Raw genomic sequence first — 27,990 nt, 5'->3', positions numbered from 1 at the left:
TTTAGGGCACAGGTGAGGGTACGGAAACGTGTTAGGGTCAGGGTACATGCTGACGCACGGGTTAGGATTAGGGTACAGCGTAGGGTAACATGTAGGGTTGATCATAGAATTCCGTGCCGGCTTAGGGTTAGGCTTAGGGAACGGCAAGGTTTAGGGCACAGGTGAGGGTACGGAAACGTGTTAGGGTCAGGGTATGTGCTGACGCACGGGTCATTGTCAGCGTACAGTTTAGGCTTAGGGTACGGCGTAGGGTAACGTGTAGGGATGGTGGTAGGTTTCCGTTCCGGGCTAGGGTTAGGGTTAGGGAACGGCAAGTTTTAGGGCACAGGTGAGTGTACGGAAACATGTTAGGGTCAGGGTACGTGCTGACGCACGGGTCATTGTCAGCCTACGGATAAGGATTAGGGTACGGCATAGGGTAAGGTGTAGGGTTGGTCATAGAATTCCGTGCCGGCCTAGGGTTAGGCTTAGGGAACCCCAAGGTATAGGGCAGAGGTGAGTGTTCGGAAACATGTTAGGGTCAGGGTACGTGCTGACGCACGGGTCAGTGTCAGCGTACGGATTAGGATTAGGGTACGGCGTAGGGTAAGGTGTAGGGTTGGTGGTAGGTTGCCATTCTGGGCTAGGTTTAGGGTTAGGGAACAGCAAGGTTTAGGACACAGGTGTGGGTACGGAAACGTGTTAGGGTCAGGGTACGTGCTGACGCACGGGTAACTGTCAGCGTACAGATTAGGATTAGGGTACGGCGTAGGGTAAGGTGTAGGGTTGGTGGTAGGTTTTCATTCCGGGCTAGGGTTAGGGTTAGGGAACTGCAAGGTTTAGCGCACACGTGAGGGTATGGAAACGTGTTAGGGTCAGGGTACATTCTGACGCACGTGTTAGGATTAGGGTACGGCGTAGGGTAACGTGTAGGGTTGGAGGTAGGATTCCGTGCCGGCATAGGGTTAGGCTTAGGGAACGGCAAGGTTTAGGGCACAGGTGAGGGTACGGAAACGTGTTAGGGTCAGGGTATGTGCTGACGCACGGATCATTGTCAGCGTACAGATTAGGATGATTGTACGGCATAGGGTAAGGTGTTGGGATGGTGGTAGGTTTTCGTTCCGTGCTCGGGTTAGGGTTAGTGAATGGCAAGGTTTAGGGCAGAGGTGAGTGTACGGAAACATGTTAGGGTCAGGGTACGTGCTGACGCACGGGTCAGTGTCAGCGTACGGATTAGGATTAGGGTACGGCGTAGGGCAAGGTGTAGGGTTGGGGGTAGGTTTCCATTCCGGGCTAGGGTTAGGGTTAGGGAACGGCAAGGTTTAGGGCACAGGTTAGTGTACGGAAACATGTTAGGGTCAGGGTACGTGCTGACGCACGGGTCAGTGTCAGCGTACGGATTAGGATTAGGGTACGGCGTAGGGTAAGGTGTAGGGTTGGTGGTAGGTTTCCATTCCGGGCTAGGGTTAGGGTTAGGGAACTGCAAGTTTTAGGGCACAGGTGAGGGTACGGAAACGTGTTAGGGTCAGGGTACATGCTGACGCACGGGTTAGGATTAGGGTACAGCGTAGGGTAACGTGTAGGGTTGGTCATAGAATTCCGTGCTGGCCTAGGGTTAGGCTTAGGGAACGGCAAGGTTTAGGGCACAAGTGAGGGTACGGAAACGTGTTAGGGTCAGGGTATGTGCTGACGCACGGGTCATTGTCAGCGTACAGATTAGGATGAGGGTATGGCATAGCGTAAGGTGTAGGGATGGTGGTAGGTTTCCATTCCGGGCTAGGGTTAGGGTTAGGGAACGGCAAGGTTTTGGGCACAGGTAAGTGTACGGAAACATGTTACGGTCAGGGTACGTGCTGACGCATGGGTCAGTGTCAGCGTACGGATTAGGATTATGGTACGGCGTAGGGTAAGGTGTAGGGTTGGTGGTAGGTTTCCATTCTGGGCTAGGGTTAGGGTTAGGGAACTGCAAGGTTTAGGGCACAAGTGAGCGTATGGAAACGTGTTAGGGTCAGGGTACATGCTGACGCAGGGGTTAGAATTAGGGTACGGCGTAGGGTAACGTGTAGGGTTGGAGGTAGGATTCCGTGCCGGCCTAGGGTTAGGCTTAGGGAATGGCAAGGTTTAGGGCACAGGTGAGGGTATGGAAATGTGTTAGGGTCAGGGTATGTGCTGACGCACGTGTCATTGTCAGCGTACAGATTAGGATGAGTGTACAGCATAGGGTAAGGTATAGGGATGGTGGTAGTTTTCCGTTCCGTGCTAGGGATTGGGTTAGGGAATGGCAAGGTTTAGGGCAGAGGTGGGTGTACGGAAACATGTTACGGTCAGGGTACGTGCTGACGCACGGGTCAGTGTCAGCGTACGGATTAGGATTAGGTAACGGCGTAGGGTAAGGTGTAGGGTTGGTGGTAGGTTTCCATTCTGGGCTAGGGTTAGGGTTAGGGAACTGCAAGGTTTAGGGTACAGGTGAGGGTACGGAAACGTGTTAGGGTCAGGGTACATGCTGCCGCAGGGGTTAGGATTAGGGTACGGCGTAGGGTAACGTGTATGGTTGGTCATAGAATTCCGTGCCGGCCTAGGGTTAGGCTTAGGGAACGGCAAGGTTTAGGGCACAGGTGAGGGTACGGAAACGTGTTAGGGTCAGGGTATGTGCTGACGCACGGGTCATTGTCAGCGTACAGATTAGGATGAGGGTACGGCATAGGGTAAGGTGTAGGGATGGTGGTAGGTTTCCGTTCCGTGCTAGGGTTAGGGTTAGGGAACGGCAAGGTTTAGGGCACAGGTGAGTGTACGGAAACATGTTAGGGTCTGGGTACGTGCTGATGCACGGGTCAGTGTCAGCGTACGGATTAGGATTAGGGTACGGCGTAGGGCAAGGTGTAGGTTTTGTGGTAGGTTTCTGTTTCGGGCTAGGGTTAGGGTTAGGGAACTGTAATGTTTAGGGCACCGGTGAGGGTACGGAAACGTGTTAGGGTCAGGGTACATGCTGACGCACGGGTTAGGATTAGGGTACGGAATAGGGTAACGTGTAAGGTTGGTCATAGAATTCCGTGCTGGCCTAGGGTTCGGCTTAGGGAACGGCAAGGTTTAGGGCACAAGTGAGGGTACGGAAACGTGTTAGGGTCAGGGTACATGCTGCCGCAGGTGTTAGGATTAGGGTACGGCGTAGGGTAACGTTTAGGGTTGGAGTTAGGATTCCGTGCCGGCCTAGGGTTAGGCTTAGGGAACGGCAAGGTTTAGGGCACAGGTGAGGGTACGGAAACGTGTTAGGGTCAGGGTATGTGCTGACGCACGGGTCATTGTCAGCGTACAGATTAGGATGAGGGTACGGCATAGGGTAAGGTGTATGGATGGTGGTAGTTTTCCGTTCCGGGCTAGGGTTAGGGTTAGGGAACGGCAAGGTTTAGGGCACAGGTTAGTGTACGGAAACATGTTAGGGTCAGGGTACGTGTTGACGCACGGGTCAGTGTCAGCGTACGGATTAGGATTAGGGTACGGCGTAGGGTAAGGTGTAGGGTTGGTGGTAGGTTTCCATTCCGGGCTAGGGCTAGGGTTAGGGAACTGCAAGGTTTAGGGCACAGGTGAGGGTACGGAAACGTGTTAGGGTCAGGGTACATGCTGACCCACGGGTTAGGATTAGGGTACAGCGTAGGGTAACGTGTAGGGTTGGTCATAGAATTCCGTGCCGGCCTAGGGTTAGGCTTAGGGAACGGCAAGGTTTAGTGCACAGGTGAGGGTATGGAAACGTGTTAGGGTCAGGGTATGTGCTGACGCACGGGTCATTGTCAGCGTACAGTTTAGGATTAGGGTACGGCGTAGGGTAACGTGTAAGGATGGTGGTAGGTTTCCGTTCCGGGCTAGGGTTAGGGTTAGGGAACGGCAAGGTTTAGGGCACAAGTGAGTGTACGGAAACATGTTAGGGTCAGGGTACGTGCTGACGCACGGGTCATTGTCAGCGTACGGATTAGGATTAGGGTACGGCATAGGGTAAGGTGTAGGGTTGGTGGTAGGTTTCCATTCCGGACTAGGGTTAGGGTTAGGGAACGGCAAGGTTTAGGGCACAGGTGAGGGTACGGAAACGTGTTAGGGTCAGGGTACTTGCTGACGCACGGTTCAATGTCAGACTAGGTATTAGGATTAGGGTACAGCGTAGGGTAAGGTGTAGGTTTTGTGTTAGGTTTCTGTTTCGGGCTAGGGTTAGGGTTAGGGAACTGTAAGGTTTAGGGCACAGGTGAGGGTACGGAAACGTGTTAGGGTCAGGGTACATGCTGACGCACGGGTTAATATTAGGGTACGGCGTAGGGTAAAGTGTAGGGTTGGTCATAGATTTCCGTGCCGGCCTAGGGTTAGGCTTAGGGAACGGCAAGGTTTAGGGCACAGGTGGGGGTACGGAAACGTGTTAGGGTCAGGGTATGTGCTGACGCACGGGTCATTGTCAGCGTACAGATTAGGATGAGGGTACGGCATAGGGTAAGGTGTAGGGATGGTGGTAGGTTTCCGTTCCGTGCTAGGGTTAGGGTTAGGGAACGGCAAGGTTTAGGGCACCGGTGAGTGTACGGGAACATGTTAGGGTCAGGGTACATGCTGACGCACGGTCAGTGTCAGCATACGGATTAGGATTAGGGTACGGCGTAGGGTAACGTGTAGGTTTGGTGGTAGAATTCCGTGCCGGCCTAGTGTTAGGCTTAGGGAACGGCAAGGTTTAGGGCACAGGTGAGGGTACGGAAACGTGTTAGGGTCTGGGTATGTGCTGACGCACGGGTCATTGTCAGCGTACAGATTAGGATGAGGGTACGGCATAGGGTAAGGTGTAGGGATGGTGGTAGGTTTCCGTTCCAGGCTAGGGTTAGGGTTTGGGAACGGCAAGGTTTAGGGCACAGGTGAGTGTACGGAAACATGTTACGGTCAGGGTACGTGCTGACGCACGGGTCAGTGTCAGCGTACGGATTAGGATTAGGGTACGGCGTAGGGTAAGGTGTAGGGTTGGTGGTAGGTTTCCATTCCGGGCTAGGGTTAGGGTTAGGGAACTGCAAGGTTTAGGGCACAGGTGAGGGTACGGAAACGTGTTAGGGTCAGGGTACATGCTGACGCACGGGTTAGGATTAGGGTACGGCGTAGGGTAACGTGTAGGGTTGGAGGTTGGATTCCGTGCCGGCCTAGGGTTAGGCTTAGGGAACGGCAAGGTTTAGGGCACAAGTGAGTGTACGGAAACATGTTAGGGTCAGGGTACGTGCTGACGCACGGGTCATTGTCAGCGTACGGATTAGGATTAGGGTACGGCATAGGGTAAGGTGTAGGGTTGGTGGTAGGTTTCCATTCCGGACTAGGGTTAGGGTTAGGGAACGGCAAGGTTTAGGGCACAGGTGAGGGTACGGAAACGTGTTAGGGTCAGGGTACTTGCTGACGCACGGTTCAATGTCAGACTAGGTATTAGGATTAGGGTACAGCGTAGGGTAAGGTGTAGGTTTTGTGTTAGGTTTCTGTTTCGGGCTAGGGTTAGGGTTAGGGAACTGTAAGGTTTAGGGCACAGGTGAGGGTACGGAAACGTGTTAGGGTCAGGGTACATGCTGACGCACGGGTTAATATTAGGGTACGGCGTAGGGTAAAGTGTAGGGTTGGTCATAGATTTCCGTGCCGGCCTAGGGTTAGGCTTAGGGAACGGCAAGGTTTAGGGCACAGGTGGGGGTACGGAAACGTGTTAGGGTCAGGGTATGTGCTGACGCACGGGTCATTGTCAGCGTACAGATTAGGATGAGGGTACGGCATAGGGTAAGGTGTAGGGATGGTGGTAGGTTTCCGTTCCGTGCTAGGGTTAGGGTTAGGGAACGGCAAGGTTTAGGGCACCGGTGAGTGTACGGGAACATGTTAGGGTCAGGGTACATGCTGACGCACGGGTCAGTGTCAGCATACGGATTAGGATTAGGGTATGGCGTAGGGTAACGTGTAGGTTTGGTGGTAGAATTCCGTGCCGGCCTAGTGTTAGGCTTAGGGAACGGCAAGGTTTAGGGCACAGGTGAGGGTACGGAAACGTGTTAGGGTCTGGGTATGTGCTGACGCACGGGTCATTGTCAGCGTACAGATTAGGATGAGGGTACGGCATAGGGTAAGGTGTAGGGATGGTGGTAGGTTTCCGTTCCAGGCTAGGGTTAGGGTTTGGGAACGGCAAGGTTTAGGGCACAGGTGAGTGTACGGAAACATGTTACGGTCAGGGTACGTGCTGACGCACGGGTCAGTGTCAGCGTACGGATTAGGATTAGGGTACGGCGTAGGGTAAGGTGTAGGGTTGGTGGTAGGTTTCCATTCCGGGCTAGGGTTAGGGTTAGGGAACTGCAAGGTTTAGGGCACAGGTGAGGGTACGGAAACGTGTTTGGGTCAGGGTACATGCTGACGCACGGGTTAGGATTAGGGTACGGCGTAGGGTAACGTGTAGGGTTGGAGTTAGGATTCCGTGCCGGCCTAGGGTTAGGCTTAGGGAACGGCAAGGTTTAGGGCACAGGTGAGGCTACGGAAAAGTTTAGGGTCAGGGTACTTGCTGACGCAAGGGTCAGTGTCAGCGTACGGATTAGGATTAGGGTACGGCGTAGGGTAAGGTGTAGGGTTGGTGGTAGGTTTCCGTTTGGGCTAGGTTTAGGGTTAGGGAACGGCAAGGTTTAGGACACAGGTGTGGGTACGGAAACGTGTTAGGGTCAGGGTACGTGCTGACGCACGGGTCACTGTCAGCGTACAGATTAGGATTAGGGTACGGCGTAGGGGAAGGTGTAGGGTTGGTGGTAGGTTTTCATTCCGGGCTAGGGTTAGGGTTAGGGAACGGCAAGGTTTAGGGCACAGGTGAGGGTATGGAAATGTGTTAGGGTCAGGGTACTTGCTGACGCACGGGTTAGGATTAGGGTACGGTGTAGGGTAACGTGTAGGGTTGGTTGTAGATTTACGTGCCGGCCTAGTGTTAGGCTTAGGGAACGGCAAGGTTTAGGGCACAGGTGGGGGTACGGAAACGTGTTAGGGTCAGGGTATGTGCTGACGCATGGGTCAGTGTCAGCGTACGGATTAGGATTATGGTACGGCGTAGGGTAAGGTGTAGGGTTGGTGGTAGGTTTCCATTCTGGGCTAGGGTTAGGGTTAGGGAACTGCAAGGTTTAGGGCACAAGTGAGCGTATGGAAACGTGTTAGGGTCAGGGTACATGCTGACGCAGGGGTTAGGATTAGGGTACGGCATAGGGTAACGTGTAGGGTTGGTCATAGAATTCCGTGCCGGCCTAGGGTTCGGCTTAGGGAACGGCAAGGTTTAGGGCACAGGTGAGGGTACGGAAACGTGTTAGGGTCAGGGTACATGCTGACGCACGGGTTAGGATTAGGGTACGGCATAGGGTAACGTGTAGGGTTGGTCATAGAATTCCGTGCCGGCCTAGGGTTCGGCTTAGGGAACGGCAAGGTTTAGGGCACAGGTGAGGGTACGGAAACGTGTTAGGGTCAGGGTATGTGCTGACGCACGGGTCATTGTCAGCGTACAGTTTAGGATTAGGGTACGGCGTAGGGTAACGTGTAAGGATGGTGGTAGGTTTCCGTTCCGGGCTAGGGTTAGGGTTAGGGAACGGCAAGGTTTAGGGCACAAGTGAGTGTACGGAAACATGTTAGGGTCAGGGTACGTGCTGACGCACGGGTCATTGTCAGCGTACGGATTAGGATTAGGGTACGGCATAGGGTAAGGTGTAGGGTTGGTGGTAGGTTTCCATTCCGGACTAGGGTTAGGGTTAGGGAACGGCAAGGTTTAGGGCACAGGTGAGGGTACGGAAACGTGTTAGGGTCAGGGTACTTGCTGACGCACGGTTCAATGTCAGCCTAGGTATTAGGATTAGGGTACAGCATAGGGTAAGGTGTAGGTTTTGTGGTAGGTTTCTGTTTCGGGCTAGGGTTAGGGTTAGGGAACTGTAAGGTTTAGGGCACAGGTGAGGGTACGGAAACGTGTTAGGGTCAGGGTACATGCTGACGCACGGGTTAGGATTAGGGTACGGCGTAGGGTAAAGTGTAGGGTTGGTCATAGAATTCCGTGCCGGCCTAGGGTTAGGCTTAGGGAACGGCAAGGTTTAGGGCACAGGTGAGGGTACGGAAACGTGTTAGGGTCAGGGTATGTGCTGACGCACGGGTCATTGTCAGCGTACAGTTTAGGATTAGGGTACGGTGTAGGGTAAGGTGTAGGGATGGTGGTAGGTTTCCATTCCGGGCTAGGGTTAGGGTTAGGGAACGGCAAGGTTTAGGGCACAGGTGAGTGTACGGAAACATGTTAGGGTCAGGGTACGTGCTGACGCACGGGTCATTGTCAGCGTACGGATTAGGATTAGGTTACGGCATAGGGTAAGGTGTAGGGTTGGTGGTAGGTTTCCATTCCGGGCTAGGGTTAGGGTTAGGGAACGGCAAGGTTTAGGGCACAGGTGAGGGTACGGAAACGTGTTAGGGTCAGGGTACTTGCTGACGCACGTGTTAGGATTAGGGTACGGCATAGGGTAACGTGTAGGGTTGGTGGTAGAATTCCGTGCCGGCCTAGTGTTAGGCTTAGGGAACGGCAAGGTTTAGGGCACAGGTGGGGGTACGGAAACGTGTTAGGGTCAGGGTATGTGCTGACGCACGGGTCATTGTCAGCGTACAGATTAGGATGAGGGTACGGCATAGGTTAAGGTGTAGGGATGGTGGTAGGTTTCCGTTCCGTGCTAGGGTTAGGGTTAGGGAACGGCAAGGTTTAGGGCACCGGTGAGTGTACGGGAACATGTTAGGGTCAGGGTACATGCTGACGCACGGGTCAGTGTCAGCGTACGGATTAGGATTAGGGTACGGCGTAGGGTAACGTGTAGGTTTGGTGGTAGAATTCCGTGCCGGCCTAGTGTTAGGCTTAGGGAACGGCAAGGTTTAGGGCACAGGTGAGGGTACGGAAACGTGTTAGGGTCTGGGTATGTGCTGACGCACGGGTCATTGTCAGCGTACAGATTAGGATGAGGGTACGGCATAGGGTAAGGTGTAGGGATGGTGGTAGGTTTTCATTCCGGGCTAGGGTTAGGGTTAGGGAACTGCAAGGTTTAGGGCACAGGTGAGTGTACGGAAACATGTTACGGTCAGGGTACGTGCTGACGCACGGGTCAGTGTCAGCGTACGGATTAGGATTAGGGTACGGCGTAGGGTAAGGTGTAGGGTTGGTGGTAGGTTTCCATTCCGGGCTAGGGTTAGGGTTAGGGAACGGCAAGGTTTAGGGCACAGGTGAGGGTACGGAAACGTGTTAGGGTCAGGGTACATGCTGACGCACGGGTTAGGATTAGGGTACGGCGTAGGGTAACGTGTAGGGTTGGAGGTTGGATTCCGTGCCGGCCTAGGGTTAGGCTTAGGGAACGGCAAGGTTTAGGGCACAGGTGAGGGTACGGAAAAGTTTAGGGTCAGGGTACTTGCTGACGCACGGGTCAGTGTCAGCGTACGGATTAGGATTAGGGTACGGCATAGGGTAAGGTGTAGGGTTGGTGGTAGGTTTCCGTTTGGGCTAGGTTTAGGGTTAGGGAATGGCAAGGTTTATGACACAGGTGTGGGTACGGAAACGTGTTAGGGTCAGGGTACGTGCTGACGCACGGGTCACTGTCAGCGTACGGATTAGGATTAGGGTACGGCGTAGGGTAAGGTGTAGGGTTGGTGGTAGGTTTTCATTCCGGGCTAGGGTTAGGGTTAGGGAACTGCAAGGTTTAGGGCACAGGTGAGGGTATGGAAACGTGTTAGTGTCAGGGTACATGCTGACGCACGTGTTAGGATTAGGGTACGGCGTAGTGTAACGTGTAGGGTTGGAGGTAGGATTCCGTGCCGGCCTAGGGTTAGGCTTAGGGAACGGCAAGGTTTAGGGCACAGGTGAGGGTACGGAAACGTGTTAGGGTCAGGGTATGTGCTGACGCACGGATCATTGTCAGCGTACAGATTAGGATGATTGTACGGCATAGGGTAAGGTGTAGGGATGGTGGTAGGTTTTCATTTCGTGCTAGGGTTAGGGTTAGGGAATGGCAAGGTTTAGGGCAGAGGTGAGTGTACGGAAACATGTTAGGGTCAGGGTACGTGCTGACGCACGGGTCAGTGTCAGCGTACGGATTAGGATTAGGGTACGGCGTAGGGTAAGGTGTATGGTTGGTGGTAGGTTTCCATTCGGGCTAGGGTTAGGGTTAGGGAACGGCAAGGTTTAGGGCACAGGTTAGTGTACGGAAACATGTTAGGGTCAGGGTACGTGCTGACGCACGGGTCAGTGTCAGCGTACGGATTAGGATTAGGGTACGGCGTAGGGTAAGGTGTAGGGTTGGTGGTAGGTTTCCATTCCGGGCTAGGGTTAGGGTTAGGGAACTGCAAGGTTTAGGGCACAGGTGAGGGTACGGAAACGTGTTAGGGTCAGGGTACATGCTGACGCACGGGTTAGGATTAGGGTACAGCGTAGGGTAACATGTAGGGTTGATCATAGAATTCCGTGCCGGCTTAGGGTTAGGCTTAGGGAACGGCAAGGTTTAGGGCACAGGTGAGGGTACGGAAACGTGTTAGGGTCAGGGTATGTGCTGACGCACGGGTCATTGTCAGCGTACAGTTTAGGCTTAGGGTACGGCGTAGGGTAACGTGTAGGGATGGTGGTAGGTTTCCGTTCCGGGCTAGGGTTAGGGTTAGGGAACGGCAAGTTTTAGGGCACAGGTGAGTGTACGGAAACATGTTAGGGTCAGGGTACGTGCTGACGCACGGGTCATTGTCAGCCTACGGATAAGGATTAGGGTACGGCATAGGGTAAGGTGTAGGGTTGGTCATAGAATTCCGTGCCGGCCTAGGGTTAGGCTTAGGGAACCCCAAGGTATAGGGCAGAGGTGAGTGTTCGGAAACATGTTAGGGTCAGGGTACGTGCTGACGCACGGGTCAGTGTCAGCGTACGGATTAGGATTAGGGTACGGCGTAGGGTAAGGTGTAGGGTTGGTGGTAGGTTGCCATTCTGGGCTAGGTTTAGGGTTAGGGAACAGCAAGGTTTAGGACACAGGTGTGGGTACGGAAACGTGTTAGGGTCAGGGTACGTGCTGACGCACGGGTAACTGTCAGCGTACAGATTAGGATTAGGGTACGGCGTAGGGTAAGGTGTAGGGTTGGTGGTAGGTTTTCATTCCGGGCTAGGGTTAGGGTTAGGGAACTGCAAGGTTTAGCGCACACGTGAGGGTATGGAAACGTGTTAGGGTCAGGGTACATTCTGACGCACGTGTTAGGATTAGGGTACGGCGTAGGGTAACGTGTAGGGTTGGAGGTAGGATTCCGTGCCGGCATAGGGTTAGGCTTAGGGAACGGCAAGGTTTAGGGCACAGGTGAGGGTACGGAAACGTGTTAGGGTCAGGGTATGTGCTGACGCACGGATCATTGTCAGCGTACAGATTAGGATGATTGTACGGCATAGGGTAAGGTGTTGGGATGGTGGTAGGTTTTCGTTCCGTGCTCGGGTTAGGGTTAGTGAATGGCAAGGTTTAGGGCAGAGGTGAGTGTACGGAAACATGTTAGGGTCAGGGTACGTGCTGACGCACGGGTCAGTGTCAGCGTACGGATTAGGATTAGGGTACGGCGTAGGGCAAGGTGTAGGGTTGGGGGTAGGTTTCCATTCCGGGCTAGGGTTAGGGTTAGGGAACGGCAAGGTTTAGGGCACAGGTTAGTGTACGGAAACATGTTAGGGTCAGGGTACGTGCTGACGCACGGGTCAGTGTCAGCGTACGGATTAGGATTAGGGTACGGCGTAGGGTAAGGTGTAGGGTTGGTGGTAGGTTTCCATTCCGGGCTAGGGTTAGGGTTAGGGAACTGCAAGTTTTAGGGCACAGGTGAGGGTACGGAAACGTGTTAGGGTCAGGGTACATGCTGACGCACGGGTTAGGATTAGGGTACAGCGTAGGGTAACGTGTAGGGTTGGTCATAGAATTCCGTGCTGGCCTAGGGTTAGGCTTAGGGAACGGCAAGGTTTAGGGCACAAGTGAGGGTACGGAAACGTGTTAGGGTCAGGGTATGTGCTGACGCACGGGTCATTGTCAGCGTACAGATTAGGATGAGGGTATGGCATAGCGTAAGGTGTAGGGATGGTGGTAGGTTTCCATTCCGGGCTAGGGTTAGGGTTAGGGAACGGCAAGGTTTTGGGCACAGGTAAGTGTACGGAAACATGTTACGGTCAGGGTACGTGCTGACGCATGGGTCAGTGTCAGCGTACGGATTAGGATTATGGTACGGCGTAGGGTAAGGTGTAGGGTTGGTGGTAGGTTTCCATTCTGGGCTAGGGTTAGGGTTAGGGAACTGCAAGGTTTAGGGCACAAGTGAGCGTATGGAAACGTGTTAGGGTCAGGGTACATGCTGACGCAGGGGTTAGAATTAGGGTACGGCGTAGGGTAACGTGTAGGGTTGGAGGTAGGATTCCGTGCCGGCCTAGGGTTAGGCTTAGGGAATGGCAAGGTTTAGGGCACAGGTGAGGGTATGGAAATGTGTTAGGGTCAGGGTATGTGCTGACGCACGTGTCATTGTCAGCGTACAGATTAGGATGAGTGTACAGCATAGGGTAAGGTATAGGGATGGTGGTAGTTTTCCGTTCCGTGCTAGGGATTGGGTTAGGGAATGGCAAGGTTTAGGGCAGAGGTGGGTGTACGGAAACATGTTACGGTCAGGGTACGTGCTGACGCACGGGTCAGTGTCAGCGTACGGATTAGGATTAGGTAACGGCGTAGGGTAAGGTGTAGGGTTGGTGGTAGGTTTCCATTCTGGGCTAGGGTTAGGGTTAGGGAACTGCAAGGTTTAGGGTACAGGTGAGGGTACGGAAACGTGTTAGGGTCAGGGTACATGCTGCCGCAGGGGTTAGGATTAGGGTACGGCGTAGGGTAACGTGTATGGTTGGTCATAGAATTCCGTGCCGGCCTAGGGTTAGGCTTAGGGAACGGCAAGGTTTAGGGCACAGGTGAGGGTACGGAAACGTGTTAGGGTCAGGGTATGTGCTGACGCACGGGTCATTGTCAGCGTACAGATTAGGATGAGGGTACGGCATAGGGTAAGGTGTAGGGATGGTGGTAGGTTTCCGTTCCGTGCTAGGGTTAGGGTTAGGGAACGGCAAGGTTTAGGGCACAGGTGAGTGTACGGAAACATGTTAGGGTCTGGGTACGTGCTGATGCACGGGTCAGTGTCAGCGTACGGATTAGGATTAGGGTACGGCGTAGGGCAAGGTGTAGGTTTTGTGGTAGGTTTCTGTTTCGGGCTAGGGTTAGGGTTAGGGAACTGTAATGTTTAGGGCACCGGTGAGGGTACGGAAACGTGTTAGGGTCAGGGTACATGCTGACGCACGGGTTAGGATTAGGGTACGGAATAGGGTAACGTGTAAGGTTGGTCATAGAATTCCGTGCTGGCCTAGGGTTCGGCTTAGGGAACGGCAAGGTTTAGGGCACAAGTGAGGGTACGGAAACGTGTTAGGGTCAGGGTACATGCTGCCGCAGGTGTTAGGATTAGGGTACGGCGTAGGGTAACGTGTAGGGTTGGAGTTAGGATTCCGTGCCGGCCTAGGGTTAGGCTTAGGGAACGGCAAGGTTTAGGGCACAGGTGAGGGTACGGAAACGTGTTAGGGTCAGGGTATGTGCTGACGCACGGGTCATTGTCAGCGTACAGATTAGGATGAGGGTACGGCATAGGGTAAGGTGTATGGATGGTGGTAGTTTTCCGTTCCGGGCTAGGGTTAGGGTTAGGGAACGGCAAGGTTTAGGGCACAGGTTAGTGTACGGAAACATGTTAGGGTCAGGGTACGTGTTGACGCACGGGTCAGTGTCAGCGTACGGATTAGGATTAGGGTACGGCGTAGGGTAAGGTGTAGGGTTGGTGGTAGGTTTCCATTCCGGGCTAGGGCTAGGGTTAGGGAACTGCAAGGTTTAGGGCACAGGTGAGGGTACGGAAACGTGTTAGGGTCAGGGTACATGCTGACCCACGGGTTAGGATTAGGGTACAGCGTAGGGTAACGTGTAGGGTTGGTCATAGAATTCCGTGCCGGCCTAGGGTTAGGCTTAGGGAACGGCAAGGTTTAGTGCACAGGTGAGGGTATGGAAACGTGTTAGGGTCAGGGTATGTGCTGACGCACGGGTCATTGTCAGCGTACAGTTTAGGATTAGGGTACGGCGTAGGGTAACGTGTAAGGATGGTGGTAGGTTTCCGTTCCGGGCTAGGGTTAGGGTTAGGGAACGGCAAGGTTTAGGGCACAAGTGAGTGTACGGAAACATGTTAGGGTCAGGGTACGTGCTGACGCACGGGTCATTGTCAGCGTACGGATTAGGATTAGGGTACGGCATAGGGTAAGGTGTAGGGTTGGTGGTAGGTTTCCATTCCGGACTAGGGTTAGGGTTAGGGAACGGCAAGGTTTAGGGCACAGGTGAGGGTACGGAAACGTGTTAGGGTCAGGGTACTTGCTGACGCACGGTTCAATGTCAGACTAGGTATTAGGATTAGGGTACAGCGTAGGGTAAGGTGTAGGTTTTGTGTTAGGTTTCTGTTTCGGGCTAGGGTTAGGGTTAGGGAACTGTAAGGTTTAGGGCACAGGTGAGGGTACGGAAACGTGTTAGGGTCAGGGTACATGCTGACGCACGGGTTAATATTAGGGTACGGCGTAGGGTAAAGTGTAGGGTTGGTCATAGATTTCCGTGCCGGCCTAGGGTTAGGCTTAGGGAACGGCAAGGTTTAGGGCACAGGTGGGGGTACGGAAACGTGTTAGGGTCAGGGTATGTGCTGACGCACGGGTCATTGTCAGCGTACAGATTAGGATGAGGGTACGGCATAGGGTAAGGTGTAGGGATGGTGGTAGGTTTCCGTTCCGTGCTAGGGTTAGGGTTAGGGAACGGCAAGGTTTAGGGCACCGGTGAGTGTACGGGAACATGTTAGGGTCAGGGTACATGCTGACGCACGGTCAGTGTCAGCATACGGATTAGGATTAGGGTACGGCGTAGGGTAACGTGTAGGTTTGGTGGTAGAATTCCGTGCCGGCCTAGTGTTAGGCTTAGGGAACGGCAAGGTTTAGGGCACAGGTGAGGGTACGGAAACGTGTTAGGGTCTGGGTATGTGCTGACGCACGGGTCATTGTCAGCGTACAGATTAGGATGAGGGTACGGCATAGGGTAAGGTGTAGGGATGGTGGTAGGTTTCCGTTCCAGGCTAGGGTTAGGGTTTGGGAACGGCAAGGTTTAGGGCACAGGTGAGTGTACGGAAACATGTTACGGTCAGGGTACGTGCTGACGCACGGGTCAGTGTCAGCGTACGGATTAGGATTAGGGTACGGCGTAGGGTAAGGTGTAGGGTTGGTGGTAGGTTTCCATTCCGGGCTAGGGTTAGGGTTAGGGAACTGCAAGGTTTAGGGCACAGGTGAGGGTACGGAAACGTGTTTGGGTCAGGGTACATGCTGACGCACGGGTTAGGATTAGGGTACGGCGTAGGGTAACGTGTAGGGTTGGAGTTAGGATTCCGTGCCGGCCTAGGGTTAGGCTTAGGGAACGGCAAGGTTTAGGGCACAGGTGAGGCTACGGAAAAGTTTAGGGTCAGGGTACTTGCTGACGCAAGGGTCAGTGTCAGCGTACGGATTAGGATTAGGGTACGGCGTAGGGTAAGGTGTAGGGTTGGTGGTAGGTTTCCGTTTGGGCTAGGTTTAGGGTTAGGGAACGGCAAGGTTTAGGACACAGGTGTGGGTACGGAAACGTGTTAGGGTCAGGGTACGTGCTGACGCACGGGTCACTGTCAGCGTACAGATTAGGATTAGGGTACGGCGTAGGGGAAGGTGTAGGGTTGGTGGTAGGTTTTCATTCCGGGCTAGGGTTAGGGTTAGGGAACGGCAAGGTTTAGGGCACAGGTGAGGGTATGGAAATGTGTTAGGGTCAGGGTACTTGCTGACGCACGGGTTAGGATTAGGGTACGGTGTAGGGTAACGTGTAGGGTTGGTTGTAGATTTACGTGCCGGCCTAGTGTTAGGCTTAGGGAACGGCAAGGTTTAGGGCACAGGTGGGGGTACGGAAACGTGTTAGGGTCAGGGTATGTGCTGACGCATGGGTCAGTGTCAGCGTACGGATTAGGATTATGGTACGGCGTAGGGTAAGGTGTAGGGTTGGTGGTAGGTTTCCATTCTGGGCTAGGGTTAGGGTTAGGGAACTGCAAGGTTTAGGGCACAAGTGAGCGTATGGAAACGTGTTAGGGTCAGGGTACATGCTGACGCAGGGGTTAGGATTAGGGTATGGCATAGGGTAACGTGTAGGGTTGGTCATAGAATTCCGTGCCGGCCTAGGGTTCGGCTTAGGGAACGGCAAGGTTTAGGGCACAGGTGAGGGTACGGAAACGTGTTAGGGTCAGGGTACATGCTGACGCACGGGTTAGGATTAGGGTACGGCATAGGGTAACGTGTAGGGTTGGTCATAGAATTCCGTGCCGGCCTAGGGTTCGGCTTAGGGAACGGCAAGTTTTAGGGCACAGGTGAGGGTACGGAAACGTGTTAGGGTCAGGGTACATGCTGACCCACGGGTTAGGATTAGGGTACAGCGTAGGGTAACGTGTAGGGTTGGTCATAGAATTCCGTGCCGGCCTAGGGTTAGGCTTAGGGAACGGCAAGGTTTAGTGCACAGGTGAGGGTATGGAAACGTGTTAGGGTCAGGGTATGTGCTGACGCACGGGTCATTGTCAGCGTACAGTTTAGGATTAGGGTACGGCGTAGGGTAACGTGTAAGGATGGTGGTAGGTTTCCGTTCCGGGCTAGGGTTAGGGTTAGGGAACGGCAAGGTTTAGGGCACAAGTGAGTGTACGGAAACATGTTAGGGTCAGGGTACGTGCTGACGCACGGGTCATTGTCAGCGTACGGATTAGGATTAGGGTACGGCATAGGGTAAGGTGTAGGGTTGGTGGTAGGTTTCCATTCCGGACTAGGGTTAGGGTTAGGGAACGGCAAGGTTTAGGGCACAGGTGAGGGTACGGAAACGTGTTAGGGTCAGGGTACTTGCTGACGCACGGTTCAATGTCAGACTAGGTATTAGGATTAGGGTACAGCGTAGGGTAAGGTGTAGGTTTTGTGTTAGGTTTCTGTTTCGGGCTAGGGTTAGGGTTAGGGAACTGTAAGGTTTAGGGCACAGGTGAGGGTACGGAAACGTGTTAGGGTCAGGGTACATGCTGACGCACGGGTTAATATTAGGGTACGGCGTAGGGTAAAGTGTAGGGTTGGTCATAGATTTCCGTGCCGGCCTAGGGTTAGGCTTAGGGAACGGCAAGGTTTAGGGCACAGGTGGGGGTACGGAAACGTGTTAGGGTCAGGGTATGTGCTGACGCACGGGTCATTGTCAGCGTACAGATTAGGATGAGGGTACGGCATAGGGTAAGGTGTAGGGATGGTGGTAGGTTTCCGTTCCGTGCTAGGGTTAGGGTTAGGGAACGGCAAGGTTTAGGGCACCGGTGAGTGTACGGGAACATGTTAGGGTCAGGGTACATGCTGACGCACGGTCAGTGTCAGCATACGGATTAGGATTAGGGTACGGCGTAGGGTAACGTGTAGGTTTGGTGGTAGAATTCCGTGCCGGCCTAGTGTTAGGCTTAGGGAACGGCAAGGTTTAGGGCACAGGTGAGGGTACGGAAACGTGTTAGGGTCTGGGTATGTGCTGACGCACGGGTCATTGTCAGCGTACAGATTAGGATGAGGGTACGGCATAGGGTAAGGTGTAGGGATGGTGGTAGGTTTCCGTTCCAGGCTAGGGTTAGGGTTTGGGAACGGCAAGGTTTAGGGCACAGGTGAGTGTACGGAAACATGTTACGGTCAGGGTACGTGCTGACGCACGGGTCAGTGTCAGCGTACGGATTAGGATTAGGGTACGGCGTAGGGTAAGGTGTAGGGTTGGTGGTAGGTTTCCATTCCGGGCTAGGGTTAGGGTTAGGGAACTGCAAGGTTTAGGGCACAGGTGAGGGTACGGAAACGTGTTTGGGTCAGGGTACATGCTGACGCACGGGTTAGGATTAGGGTACGGCGTAGGGTAACGTGTAGGGTTGGAGTTAGGATTCCGTGCCGGCCTAGGGTTAGGCTTAGGGAACGGCAAGGTTTAGGGCACAGGTGAGGCTACGGAAAAGTTTAGGGTCAGGGTACTTGCTGACGCAAGGGTCAGTGTCAGCGTACGGATTAGGATTAGGGTACGGCGTAGGGTAAGGTGTAGGGTTGGTGGTAGGTTTCCGTTTGGGCTAGGTTTAGGGTTAGGGAACGGCAAGGTTTAGGACACAGGTGTGGGTACGGAAACGTGTTAGGGTCAGGGTACGTGCTGACGCACGGGTCACTGTCAGCGTACAGATTAGGATTAGGGTACGGCGTAGGGGAAGGTGTAGGGTTGGTGGTAGGTTTTCATTCCGGGCTAGGGTTAGGGTTAGGGAACGGCAAGGTTTAGGGCACAGGTGAGGGTATGGAAATGTGTTAGGGTCAGGGTACTTGCTGACGCACGGGTTAGGATTAGGGTACGGTGTAGGGTAACGTGTAGGGTTGGTTGTAGATTTACGTGCCGGCCTAGTGTTAGGCTTAGGGAACGGCAAGGTTTAGGGCACAGGTGGGGGTACGGAAACGTGTTAGGGTCAGGGTATGTGCTGACGCATGGGTCAGTGTCAGCGTACGGATTAGGATTATGGTACGGCGTAGGGTAAGGTGTAGGGTTGGTGGTAGGTTTCCATTCTGGGCTAGGGTTAGGGTTAGGGAACTGCAAGGTTTAGGGCACAAGTGAGCGTATGGAAACGTGTTAGGGTCAGGGTACATGCTGACGCAGGGGTTAGGATTAGGGTATGGCATAGGGTAACGTGTAGGGTTGGTCATAGAATTCCGTGCCGGCCTAGGGTTCGGCTTAGGGAACGGCAAGGTTTAGGGCACAGGTGAGGGTACGGAAACGTGTTAGGGTCAGGGTACATGCTGACGCACGGGTTAGGATTAGGGTACGGCATAGGGTAACGTGTAGGGTTGGTCATAGAATTCCGTGCCGGCCTAGGGTTCGGCTTAGGGAACGGCAAGTTTTAGGGCACAGGTGAGGGTACGGAAACGTGTTAGGGTCAGGGTACATGCTGACCCACGGGTTAGGATTAGGGTACAGCGTAGGGTAACGTGTAGGGTTGGTCATAGAATTCCGTGCCGGCCTAGGGTTAGGCTTAGGGAACGGCAAGGTTTAGGGCACAGGTGAGGGTACGGAAACGTGTTAGGGTCAGGGTATGTGCTGACGCACGGGTCATTGTCAGCGTACAGTTTAGGATTAGGGTACGGCGTAGGGTAACGTGTAAGGATGGTGGTAGGTTGCCGTTCCGGGCTAGGGTTAGGGTTAGGGAACGGCAAGGTTTAGGGCACAAGTGAGTGTACGGAAACATGTTAGGGTCAGGGTACGTGCTGACGCACGGGTCATTGTCAGCGTACGGATTAGGATTAGGGTACGGCATAGGGTAAGGTGTAGGGTTGGTGGTAGGTTTCCATTCCGGACTAGGGTTAGGGTTAGGGAACGGCAAGGTTTAGGGCACAGGTGAGGGTACGGAAACGTGTTAGGGTCAGGGTACTTGCTGACGCACGGTTCAATGTCAGCCTAGGTATTAGGATTAGGGTACAGCATAGGGTAAGGTGTAGGTTTTGTGGTAGGTTTCTGTTTCGGGATAGGGTTAGGGTTAGGGAACTGTAAGGTTTAGGGCACAGGTGAGGGTACGGAAACGTGTTAGGGTCAGGGTACATGCTGACGCACGGGTTAGGATTAGGGTACGGCGTAGGGTAAAGTGTAGGGTTGGTCATAGAATTCCGTGCCGGCCTAGGGTTAGGCTTAGGGAATGGCAAGGTTTAGGGCACAGGTGAGGGTACGGAAACGTGTTAGGGTCAGGGTATGTGCTGACGCACGGGTCATTGTCAGCGTACAGTTTAGGATTAGGGTACGGTGTAGGGTAAGGTGTAGGGATGGTGGTAGGTTTCCGTTCCGGGCTAGGGTTAGGGTTAGGGAACGGCAAGGTTTAGGGCACAGGTGAGTGTACGGAAACATGTTAGGGTCAGGGTACGTGCTGACGCACGGGTCATTGTCAGCATACGGATTAGGATTAGGTTACGGCATAGGGTAAGGTGTAGGGTTGGTGGTAGGTTTCCATTCCGGGCTAGGGTTAGGGTTAGGGAACGGCAAGGTTTAGGGCACAGGTGAGGGTACGGAAACGTGTTAGGGTCAGGGTAATTGCTGACGCACGTGTTAGGATTAGGGTACGGCATAGGGTAACGTGTAGGGTTGGTGGTAGAATTCCGTGCCGGCCTAGTGTTAGGCTTAGGGAACGGCAAGGTTTAGGGCACAGGTGGGGGTACGGAAACGTGTTAGGGTCAGGGTATGTGCTGACGCACGGGTCATTGTCAGCGTACAGATTAGGATGAGGGTACGGCATAGGTTAAGGTGTAGGGATGGTGGTAGGTTTCCGTTCCGTGCTAGGGTTAGGGTTAGGGAACGGCAAGGTTTAGGGCACCGGTGAGTGTACGGGAACATGTTAGGGTCAGGGTACATGCTGACGCACGGGTCAGTGTCAGCGTACGGATTAGGATTAGGGTACGGCGTAGGGTAACGTGTAGGTTTGGTGGTAGAATTCCGTGCCGGCCTAGTGTTAGGCTTAGGGAACGGCAAGGTTTAGGGCACAGGTGAGGGTACGGAAACGTGTTAGGGTCTGGGTATGTGCTGACGCACGGGTCATTGTCAGCGTACAGATTAGGATGAGGGTACGGCATAGGGTAAGGTGTAGGGATGGTGGTAGGTTTTCATTCCGGGCTAGGGTTAGGGTTAGGGAACTGCAAGGTTTAGGGCACAGGTGAGTGTACGGAAACATGTTACGGTCAGGGTACGTGCTGACGCACGGGTCAGTGTCAGCGTACGGATTAGGATTAGGGTACGGCGTAGGGTAAGGTTTAGGGTTGGTGGTAGGTTTCCATTCCGGGCTAGGGTTAGGGTTAGGGAACGGCAAGGTTTAGGGCACAGGTGAGGGTACGGAAACGTGTTAGGGTCAGGGTACATGCTGACGCACGGGTTAGGATTAGGGTACGGCGTAGGGTAACGTGTAGGGTTGGAGGTTGGATTCCGTGCCGGCCTAGGGTTAGGCTTAGGGAACGGCAAGGTTTAGGGCACAAGTGAGTGTACGGAAACATGTTAGGGTCAGGGTACATGCTGACGCACGGGTCATTGTCAGCGTACGGATTAGGATTAGGGTACGGCATAGGGTAAGGTGTAGGGTTGGTGGTAGGTTTCCATTCAGGACTAGGGTTAGGGTTAGGGAACGGCAAGGTTTAGGGCACAGGTGAGGGTACGGAAACGTGTTAGGGTCAGGGTACTTGCTGACGCACGGTTCAATGTCAGACTAGGTATTAGGATTAGGGTACAGCGTAGGGTAAGGTGTAGGTTTTGTGTTAGGTTTCTGTTTCGGGCTAGGGTTAGGGTTAGGGAACTGTAAGGTTTAGGGCACAGGTGAGGGTACGGAAACGTGTTAGGGTCAGGGTACATGCTGACGCACGGGTTAATATTAGGGTACGGCATAGGGTAAAGTGTAGGGTTGGTCATAGATTTCCGTGCCGGCCTAGGGTTAGGCTTAGGGAACGGCAAGGTTTAGGGCACAGGTGGGGGTACGGAAACGTGTTAGGGTCAGGGTATGTGCTGACGCACGGGTCATTGTCAGCGTACAGATTAGGATGAGGGTACGGCATAGGGTAAGGTGTAGGGATGGTGGTAGGTTTCCGTTCCGTGCTAGGGTTAGGGTTAGGGAACGGCAAGGTTTAGGGCACCGGTGAGTGTACGGGAACATGTTAGGGTCAGGGTACATGCTGACGCACGGGTCAGTGTCAGCATACGGATTAGGATTAGGGTACGGCGTAGGGTAACGTGTAGGTTTGGTGGTAGAATTCCGTGCCGGCCTAGTGTTAGGCTTAGGGAACGGCAAGGTTTAGGGCACAGGTGAGGGTACGGAAACGTGTTAGGGTCTGGGTATGTGCTGACGCACGGGTCATTGTCAGCGTACAGATTAGGATGAGGGTACGGCATAGGGTAAGGTGTAGGGATGGTGGTAGGTTTCCGTTCCAGGCTAGGGTTAGGGTTTGGGAACGGCAAGGTTTAGGGCACAGGTGAGTGTACGGAAACATGTTACGGTCAGGGTACGTGCTGACGCACGGGTCAGTGTCAGCGTACGGATTAGGATTAGGGTACGGCGTAGGGTAAGGTGTAGGGTTGGTGGTAGGTTTCCATTCCGGGCTAGGGTTAGGGTTAGGGAACTGCAAGGTTTAGGGCACAGGTGAGGGTACGGAAACGTGTTTGGGTCAGGGTACATGCTGACGCACGGGTTAGGATTAGGGTACGGCGTAGGGTAACGTGTAGGGTTGGAGTTAGGATTCCGTGCCGGCCTAGGGTTAGGCTTAGGGAACGGCAAGGTTTAGGGCACAGGTGAGGCTACGGAAAAGTTTAGGGTCAGGGTACTTGCTGACGCAAGGGTCAGTGTCAGTGTACGGATTAGGATTAGGGTACGGCGTAGGGTAAGGTGTAGGGTTGGTGGTAGGTTTCCGTTTGGGCTAGGTTTAGGGTTAGGGAACGGCAAGGTTTAGGACACAGGTGTGGGTACGGAAACGTGTTAGGGTCAGGGTACGTGCTGACGCACGGGTCATTGTCAGCGTACGGATTAGGATTAGGGTACGGCATAGGGTAAGGTGTAGGGTTGGTGGTAGGTTTCCATTCCGGACTAGGGTTAGGGTTAGGGAACGGCAAGGTTTAGGGCACAGGTGAGGGTACGGAAACGTGTTAGGGTCAGGGTACTTGCTGACGCACGGTTCAATGTCAGCCTAGGTATTAGGATTAGGGTACAGCATAGGGTAAGGTGTAGGTTTTGTGGTAGGTTTCTGTTTCGGGATAGGGTTAGGGTTAGGGAACTGTAAGGTTTAGGGCACAGGTGAGGGTACGGAAACGTGTTAGGGTCAGGGTACATGCTGACGCACGGGTTAGGATTAGGGTACGGCGTAGGGTAAAGTGTAGGGTTGGTCATAGAATTCCGTGCCGGCCTAGGGTTAGGCTTAGGGAATGGCAAGGTTTAGGGCACAGGTGAGGGTACGGAAACGTGTTAGGGTCAGGGTATGTGCTGACGCACGGGTCATTGTCAGCGTACAGTTTAGGATTAGGGTACGGTGTAGGGTAAGGTGTAGGGATGGTGGTAGGTTTCCGTTCCGGGCTAGGGTTAGGGTTAGGGAACGGCAAGGTTTAGGGCACAGGTGAGTGTACGGAAACATGTTAGGGTCAGGGTACGTGCTGACGCACGGGTCATTGTCAGCATACGGATTAGGATTAGGTTACGGCATAGGGTAAGGTGTAGGGTTGGTGGTAGGTTTCCATTCCGGGCTAGGGTTAGGGTTAGGGAACGGCAAGGTTTAGGGCACAGGTGAGGGTACGGAAACGTGTTAGGGTCAGGGTAATTGCTGACGCACGTGTTAGGATTAGGGTACGGCATAGGGTAACGTGTAGGGTTGGTGGTAGAATTCCGTGCCGGCCTAGTGTTAGGCTTAGGGAACGGCAAGGTTTAGGGCACAGGTGGGGGTACGGAAACGTGTTAGGGTCAGGGTATGTGCTGACGCACGGGTCATTGTCAGCGTACAGATTAGGATGAGGGTACGGCATAGGTTAAGGTGTAGGGATGGTGGTAGGTTTCCGTTCCGTGCTAGGGTTAGGGTTAGGGAACGGCAAGGTTTAGGGCACCGGTGAGTGTACGGGAACATGTTAGGGTCAGGGTACATGCTGACGCACGGGTCAGTGTCAGCGTACGGATTAGGATTAGGGTACGGCGTAGGGTAACGTGTAGGTTTGGTGGTAGAATTCCGTGCCGGCCTAGTGTTAGGCTTAGGGAACGGCAAGGTTTAGGGCACAGGTGAGGGTACGGAAACGTGTTAGGGTCTGGGTATGTGCTGACGCACGGGTCATTGTCAGCGTACAGATTAGGATGAGGGTACGGCATAGGGTAAGGTGTAGGGATGGTGGTAGGTTTTCATTCCGGGCTAGGGTTAGGGTTAGGGAACTGCAAGGTTTAGGGCACAGGTGAGTGTACGGAAACATGTTACGGTCAGGGTACGTGCTGACGCACGGGTCAGTGTCAGCGTACGGATTAGGATTAGGGTACGGCGTAGGGTAAGGTTTAGGGTTGGTGGTAGGTTTCCATTCCGGGCTAGGGTTAGGGTTAGGGAACGGCAAGGTTTAGGGCACAGGTGAGGGTACGGAAACGTGTTAGGGTCAGGGTACATGCTGACGCACGGGTTAGGATTAGGGTACGGCGTAGGGTAACGTGTAGGGTTGGAGGTTGGATTCCGTGCCGGCCTAGGGTTAGGCTTAGGGAACGGCAAGGTTTAGGGCACAAGTGAGTGTACGGAAACATGTTAGGGTCAGGGTACATGCTGACGCACGGGTCATTGTCAGCGTACGGATTAGGATTAGGGTACGGCATAGGGTAAGGTGTAGGGTTGGTGGTAGGTTTCCATTCAGGACTAGGGTTAGGGTTAGGGAACGGCAAGGTTTAGGGCACAGGTGAGGGTACGGAAACGTGTTAGGGTCAGGGTACTTGCTGACGCACGGTTCAATGTCAGACTAGGTATTAGGATTAGGGTACAGCGTAGGGTAAGGTGTAGGTTTTGTGTTAGGTTTCTGTTTCGGGCTAGGGTTAGGGTTAGGGAACTGTAAGGTTTAGGGCACAGGTGAGGGTACGGAAACGTGTTAGGGTCAGGGTACATGCTGACGCACGGGTTAATATTAGGGTACGGCATAGGGTAAAGTGTAGGGTTGGTCATAGATTTCCGTGCCGGCCTAGGGTTAGGCTTAGGGAACGGCAAGGTTTAGGGCACAGGTGGGGGTACGGAAACGTGTTAGGGTCAGGGTATGTGCTGACGCACGGGTCATTGTCAGCGTACAGATTAGGATGAGGGTACGGCATAGGGTAAGGTGTAGGGATGGTGGTAGGTTTCCGTTCCGTGCTAGGGTTAGGGTTAGGGAACGGCAAGGTTTAGGGCACCGGTGAGTGTACGGGAACATGTTAGGGTCAGGGTACATGCTGACGCACGGGTCAGTGTCAGCATACGGATTAGGATTAGGGTACGGCGTAGGGTAACGTGTAGGTTTGGTGGTAGAATTCCGTGCCGGCCTAGTGTTAGGCTTAGGGAACGGCAAGGTTTAGGGCACAGGTGAGGGTACGGAAACGTGTTAGGGTCTGGGTATGTGCTGACGCACGGGTCATTGTCAGCGTACAGATTAGGATGAGGGTACGGCATAGGGTAAGGTGTAGGGATGGTGGTAGGTTTCCGTTCCAGGCTAGGGTTAGGGTTTGGGAACGGCAAGGTTTAGGGCACAGGTGAGTGTACGGAAACATGTTACGGTCAGGGTACGTGCTGACGCACGGGTCAGTGTCAGCGTACGGATTAGGATTAGGGTACGGCGTAGGGTAAGGTGTAGGGTTGGTGGTAGGTTTCCATTCCGGGCTAGGGTTAGGGTTAGGGAACTGCAAGGTTTAGGGCACAGGTGAGGGTACGGAAACGTGTTTGGGTCAGGGTACATGCTGACGCACGGGTTAGGATTAGGGTACGGCGTAGGGTAACGTGTAGGGTTGGAGTTAGGATTCCGTGCCGGCCTAGGGTTAGGCTTAGGGAACGGCAAGGTTTAGGGCACAGGTGAGGCTACGGAAAAGTTTAGGGTCAGGGTACTTGCTGACGCAAGGGTCAGTGTCAGTGTACGGATTAGGATTAGGGTACGGCGTAGGGTAAGGTGTAGGGTTGGTGGTAGGTTTCCGTTTGGGCTAGGTTTAGGGTTAGGGAACGGCAAGGTTTAGGACACAGGTGTGGGTACGGAAACGTGTTAGGGTCAGGGTACGTGCTGACGCACGGGTCACTGTCAGCGTACAGATTAGGATTAGGGTACGGCGTAGGGGAAGGTGTAGGGTTGGTGGTAGGTTTTCATTCCGGGCTAGGGTTAGGGTTAGGGAACGGCAAGGTTTAGGGCACAGGTGAGGGTATGGAAATGTGTTAGGGTCAGGGTACTTGCTGACGCACGGGTTAGGATTAGGGTACGGTGTAGGGTAACGTGTAGGGTTGGTTGTAGATTTACGTGCCGGCCTAGTGTTAGGCTTAGGGAACGGCAAGGTTTAGGGCACAGGTGGGGGTACGGAAACGTGTTAGGGTCAGGGTATGTGCTGACGCATGGGTCAGTGTCAGCGTACGGATTAGGATTATGGTACGGCGTAGGGTAAGGTGTAGGGTTGGTGGTAGGTTTCCATTCTGGGCTAGGGTTAGGGTTAGGGAACTGCAAGGTTTAGGGCACAAGTGAGCGTATGGAAACGTGTTAGGGTCAGGGTACATGCTGACGCAGGGGTTAGGATTAGGGTACGGCATAGGGTAACGTGTAGGGTTGGTCATAGAATTCCGTGCCGGCCTAGGGTTCGGCTTAGGGAACGGCAAGGTTTAGGGCACAGGTGAGGGTACGGAAACGTGTTAGGGTCAGGGTACATGCTGACGCACGGGTTAGGATTAGGGTACGGCATAGGGTAACGTGTAGGGTTGGTCATAGAATTCCGTGCCGGCCTAGGGTTCGGCTTAGGGAACGGCAAGGTTTAGGGCACAGGTGAGGGTACGGAAACGTGTTAGGGTCAGGGTACATGCTGACCCACGGGTTAGGATTAGGGTACAGCGTAGGGTAACGTGTAGGGTTGGTCATAGAATTCCGTGCCGGCCTAGGGTTAGGCTTAGGGAACGGCAAGGTTTAGGGCACAGGTGAGGGTACGGAAACGTGTTAGGGTCAGGGTATGTGCTGACGCACGGGTCATTGTCAGCGTACAGTTTAGGATTAGGGTACGGCGTAGGGTAACGTGTAAGGATGGTGGTAGGTTTCCGTTCCGGGCTAGGGTTAGGGTTAGGGAACGGCAAGGTTTAGGGCACAAGTGAGTGTACGGAAACATGTTAGGGTCAGGGTACGTGCTGACGCACGGGTCATTGTCAGCGTACGGATTAGGATTAGGGTACGGCATAGGGTAAGGTGTAGGGTTGGTGGTAGGTTTCCATTCCGGACTAGGGTTAGGGTTAGGGAACGGCAAGGTTTAGGGCACAGGTGAGGGTACGGAAACGTGTTAGGGTCAGGGTACTTGCTGACGCACGGTTCAATGTCAGCCTAGGTATTAGAATTAGGGTACAGCATAGGGTAAGGTGTAGGTTTTGTGGTAGGTTTCTGTTTCGGGATAGGGTTAGGGTTAGGGAACTGTAAGGTTTAGGGCACAGGTGAGGGTACGGAAACGTGTTAGGGTCAGGGTACATGCTGACGCACGGGTTAGGATTAGGGTACGGCGTAGGGTAAAGTGTAGGGTTGGTCATAGAATTCCGTGCCGGCCTAGGGTTAGGCTTAGGGAACGGCAAGGTTTAGGGCACAGGTGAGGGTACGGAAACGTGTTAGGGTCAGGGTATGTGCTGACGCACGGGTCATTGTCAGCATACAGTTTAGGATTAGGGTACGGTGTAGGGTAAGGTGTAGGGATGGTGGTAGGTTTCCGTTCCGGGCTAGGGTTAGGGTTAGGGAACGGCAAGGTTTAGGGCACAGGTGAGTGTACGGAAACATGTTAGGGTCAGGGTACGTGCTGACGCACGGGTCATTGTCAGCGTACGGATTAGGATTAGGTTACGGCATAGGGTAAGGTGTAGGGTTGGTGGTAGGTTTCCATTCCGGGCTAGGGTTAGGGTTAGGGAACGGCAAGGTTTAGGGCACAGGTGAGGGTACGGAAACGTGTTAGGGTCAGGGTACTTGCTGACGCACGTGTTAGGATTAGGGTACGGCATAGGGTAACGTGTAGGGTTGGTGGTAGAATTCCGTGCCGGCCTAGTGTTAGGCTTAGGGAACGGCAAGGTTTAGGGCACAGGTGGGGGTACGGAAACGTGTTAGGGTCAGGGTATGTGCTGACGCACGGGTCATTGTCAGCGTACAGATTAGGATGAGGGTACGGCATAGGTTA

This window comes from Mesoplodon densirostris, chromosome 13 (genome assembly GCF_025265405.1).
Source record: "Mesoplodon densirostris isolate mMesDen1 chromosome 13, mMesDen1 primary haplotype, whole genome shotgun sequence".
Classification (NCBI taxonomy): Eukaryota; Metazoa; Chordata; class Mammalia; order Artiodactyla; family Ziphiidae; genus Mesoplodon; species Mesoplodon densirostris.
The sequence above is the reverse complement of the archived record's forward strand: the minus strand, read 5'-3'. Positions refer to the sequence as shown.